Genomic DNA, 5,302 nt, shown 5'->3' with positions numbered 1-5,302 from the left:
TAAATTTCTGCCCCTATTCGGCCATCAATTAATATAAAGCAAACGCTTAAAAAACATGAATTACACTACATGAATGAAAGCGCCATTATTCGCGCAAGATAATAATGCACAATCTATACGCTCCTATTATTCTTCCACGTGGCTGTTCAGTTCAAAATTGTTCCACTGGCTAAGTGGGAGTTACGTAGAACTAATGTCCTTGACCGTTAGGTCTTTGTTCGGTCACGCTTCTTGGCACTGTTGCTTTAGCATTCTGAATGCAGTTCCAGGTAAGTTTCACTAAGTAAAGGTAGCATCTTAATCTTGTACACAGGTTCTACCATATAAGTAACATACTTGCGAGAATGTTCAACTTACTTAGTGGAACCATAGCCTCATATATTTTTCAATGCCAGCCCAGGGAAGCCACAACCGGGGGTCATTATAAGAGGGCGTCACTTTCCCATTAGTTGGTCAGAGTTTATGGGGGCATGGTTAGGGTCGTGTCAAATATCTTTTCTGGCACTTGATGCAACCTGATGAAAAAGATAATAGGGCTAATCGGGCACGTAGCGGAAGCTGCGCCTAGCTAAAGTTGTCCGTGCTGTACCAACAGCAGACATACAATGACGGAATAGCGTGCAACCACAGTGGACCAATGGCTCCCATACTTTGCGGGGCGGCCAAGCAGACATAGAAAAATGTAGAAGGCTATGATGGAACTTACTTATAAGAAGGTAATGAGGATCCACTTAGTTGAACTTCTGTATGCTTCTGTTCATACATTGCATACACTGTGGAGGCTACGCAAGTATTGCGGCCATAGATGTCTCATTTTGCGCGGTTTGAAGCGCAATTCTCGATCAGCAACGTTTCTTACCAAATAACTACGTCATATATTCAAGCTGCTTCTGGGCGGAAGTTTGCGTCTTCACACAATAGTTTGGCATACTTTTGCTTCTAGTAGGTGGCTAACTATGTTTTGGCCACGACGTAAGCGATGTGCCGACGCTGCTGGACGCAGGAACATGCTACTCCACTCGTATTGTGGTAAATAGGTTTAGATCAGCGACGCCTTTTATTTAATAAATACGTCATGTATTGCAATGTAGAATGGGTAGATATAGTTTAGTTCAAATTACACGACGAGTACCTATGTTTCTTTAATGTGTGACGCACAACCTTTTCATCGCGCATGCTAGCAGTGAGAAAAGCCTTAGTATATCCTTGCCTCCTTTGTATGAACGAAGTACAGAAAGAGCTTAAACTGTTCTAATTACGAAAGTTATGCGGAACGAGACTAAGGGCGTTTAATGTAGGTAGAGCACCATAAGCGAGGGCAGTCGGAGAGACGGCGACACACGATCTATAGTCACCGACTAGGTTTCCTCTGCTTTGGCACCCATTATTATTGGTGTCATAAACAATCAGTAATCTTCTCTACGCCATATATGGCCTGCTCCATAGGCTTATCAGTCGTAAGTTCAAGAATATAAACCGACGTTTGTTTTCCAGCCCATACCTTCTTCTCACTTTCTCGTAACGTTACGTCTATCACTTTTCTATTCCTGCACAGCAATTATGAGCTGTATACAATGTGCTGAACACAGAGAGACCTTCATTTCCCTGTAGACATTAAAAAAATTCGCTTACTGCTGGCTTTTGTTTTTGCTCAAATTTCACTCCAAAATTGGTATTGTTCCCTGCATTGTTGAATATAGCACTCGGTGCAGTTGATGGTGCCTGTAGTGTAAAAAAAAAAAAATCGAATTTGCCTTCATATGCCCCCGCCCCTTCACCCTCTCATGAGTGATTGTCAAAATGGTGGCTATAGCGTTGACTTGACACTTCTAGCATTTACAGAACGTCAGAGCACAGCTTTCAATATCCGTTATCAATATACTCTCGGGGGGCAATTTGTGGACATCAAGAAAGGCGAAAAGGAAATTCGAATTCGTTCAAATTGTGTGAAGTGTTATGTTGAACGGTTCGGACCATAAGTGTGATCTTTACACCACACCTTAGCAAGATCAAAGGAGAGGTATGCACGAAGTATAGATATTTAAGTTTTTTTTTCAGGGAAACATTATATGGCTGTAGCTCCGTCAGTCACGAATTGTGATTGAGTCTTCTTAAGGCAAACAAATGTATATACTTGTCTAGAAAAACGGCGCAAACGTGGCACAAGTTTGTGACCTGCAGCATGAATACTGAGGTCCCCTCGAGGCCACTCTTCATAATTACAAAATGTACTCGATTTCGGCAACCTCTTACGCATATCTTGTGTGCTATACCGTGAAAAGAACTGAAATGTTTTCCACAAGCAAAAGCACAAGTTGTTACTGAGGTGAGAGCTTTACTATGCAAGAAAGAACGCAAATTACGTCGAGTGCTACAGAGCAAATCCTCCAACTTTTCATGAAAAATGGTAGTGCACCACTTAAGTTACCTTTGTCTTGCATTACTATTTGTAGGAAAGGGACATGCCTTTTTCTGCTTAGCTGTGTTATGTTTAGCTTGACCGTCATGTTCATTTATTTTTCTTGTCGTCACTAGTGAGAACTTTGAATATTATGTCGCCTCTCCATATAGAAAGAAAGTGACTGGCAAGGGTAGGTGTGGGATCGTTCATGCGTACACAGGCTATGTGTGGCCGCGCCGAGGCTTTTGACTTCAGGGTCACGGCGCTCGGATCCATGGAGATTAGTAGAGGCTGCGCAGAAGGAGGTGCAGTAACTACAAAAATAAAATCTAGTACCGTGTGTACGATGCAGTGAGCAGGAGCCCACTAGTGGACGCGTGTTCTTCAATAACACCAGGCAGAGCACGGCGCAGTCACAGAAGTTTGAAAAGAAGCAGCACCTGTGAGGCTAAAAATTAGCCTAAACGTGTCCCTATGACAGGATTTTGCTTGGAAAAGTATTTGTGTTTATCGGTGGATTGTAACTTCAGTGGTCCGGAAAAGACAACAAACACTGCTTTCGGGCTAGATGGTACGAACTCAGGGCTATTGGCCGTAGGGAATAGCATCAGCTGGAAGCTGTAGTGTTGTGTGTATAGATAATTTTGTGACCCGACCGGACTGGCCGGAATTCTATCAATTTCATAATTATTCTACAGTACTAGGCGATGAGCAAGCCGATATTAAAGCGAAATTTGAACACACCAAGAGCGTCTGTATACGTATGGGTTTTCACGAACTGATGTTACCACCCTTTCACATTTGGTGGCGATGGCCTTGGGCAAGATGGGGTGGATCCCAATCGTCGCCACGACCACTGCGTAGACTGGACACAGGTGTGAGATTTAAGTTTCGTCTTAGGATTCGACTACGTTAGATGACACTGATACGTCGACTGATACTTGGTGTGCCATATATACACGGGAATACATGAAAAAAAAATGGGCATGAAGATAACCATGACTGTTGCGCCTGTTTTACTGCAGAGACTGTTCACCATAGGCTCTGCATGACGTCACAGTACGCGACCGAGTGCACCAATTTTCTGGCAACTGTGGTTTCTCTAGACTCCCGGCCTCTTCATGAGGAAACATTAATCGTAGCCCAAGAAGGTGCTAAGAATGGGCTACGAGTGCTAGATTACATATATTGACAGCTAGTAATTGCTTTCTTTTTACACACCTAGTCATCCGCCATGATTATACACCAGTATTAGTACTGTTTTTGTTGTCATTTTTGTTAGCTATTTAAAAAGTTATCTGGAATTCTCTTTTTATTGCGACAGCAATTATATGGACACTCCAAAGCAGATTTCTGCCGTCGGCGTCGCCGTCGCCGTCGCCATGAGGTTCCGTATGACGTCAATGGAGATGAAATCGTCGCCGCGCGCCGCCGAACGCTGTATGTGCGAGTGAAAGGGGGCGAGGGACGCGCGCTTTCACGGGGAGTGAACGCAAGGCGTAGAACAAACGCGTGTTCTGCGCCGCGCTCCCTGAAATGCTGCAGAATTAAGCGTCTCTTTCCTCCTTTACAATCACCATATATGTAGAGCAAACGCGACTTCTTCAGACACGCGAAAGCCCGTGGGGGGGGGGGGGGGGGGGGGGGAGAGGGAAGGGAGGCGACGTTTAGCTGCGGCACAAAATGCCTATTTATATAAAAACGTTGTGAGGCGAGAAGGTGGCAAAGACTTCCGACGCTGCTCGACGAGTGTCCCGTTCTGATCTCGTAGAAAACCTCCGAGCCGCCCCCAGAGGCTCCTGCAACAGTCAAAAACGCCGCGCGCGTTTTCTGCGAACGCGGACAAAACGCCGACGGCGTCGACAACAGTTCTGTGTGTTGCCGGTGCTGCTGCATGTCCAAGTTTGTACAGCTGATAAAACTACTATCCTTATTCCCTATAGCTCTCTACAAATTTGCTATCGCAATTGATGCTTCGCCTTTCGGGTGAAACTGCGACAACTTTTTTGAGCAATTCATAATTTTTTCTTGTGTTCTCATTAAAAAAGGAAGGATGATCCATCTGTTTAATTGGGTGCACATTATCGCACTTTGGCCGACCTTTTTTTGGGGGGAGGAGGGGGGGGAGGAGGGGGGGGCTTTAATATTTTTTTGTGTTTTTGATGCGTAGCTTATAGAAAAGTGACGTTGCATACCGTTCATATTTTTCCTCTTTGCGAAGTACACCGGATATACTTGTTTTGATTGTTTTTATTTTGTTAATAAACGACCATTTTTTTTCACGCGTGTTGTCACTTCTCCGGTCTTATAGACAATGCTGTTTCTTCACAATGTCATACAGGGAGTCTTCAGCCAGGCTCCCAGATGCCCTTGACACCACGCCATCTACATTACAATGTCAGCCAGCTGATGTGCCTGTGAGTTATGCCTCTATGCAACACCCCTGATGAGATATACCCCGATAAATGTAATGTACTACGTTTTAATTATTTCAGGATTCGTAATCATTCGGTGGCACGCCGTTAGGACAACCATATGAGCCTTGACTACCTGTTCTCCCACTGCAATTAATGACCACTACACATTTGATTGAAGGGTTTTCAAACAGTAATGTAAGCGTCATTTTGTATAAAACAGCACGTTTTATTATTTCAACAGAAAATAATCTCTGATAACTCTTAAACAACAGCATAAAAAGTTTATACAGAACCGTTTTCGCATGCTTTAACGAGCACATATGAAGATACGTGACATTGAATTACGGAAAACACACTATACGTGTACAATAAAAGACACTTCACAATGTGGTATGGAAATATTTCTCCTGGGTCACACTGGGAATCATTTGACTGAACGGGAAGTTGTGTTTTAATTTATCGTAATCTTGTGTTTAACAACCAG

This window comes from Dermacentor silvarum, chromosome 9, assembly GCF_013339745.2.
Source record: "Dermacentor silvarum isolate Dsil-2018 chromosome 9, BIME_Dsil_1.4, whole genome shotgun sequence".
NCBI lineage: Eukaryota > Metazoa > Arthropoda > Arachnida > Ixodida > Ixodidae > Dermacentor > Dermacentor silvarum.
The sequence above is the reverse complement of the archived record's forward strand: the minus strand, read 5'-3'. Positions refer to the sequence as shown.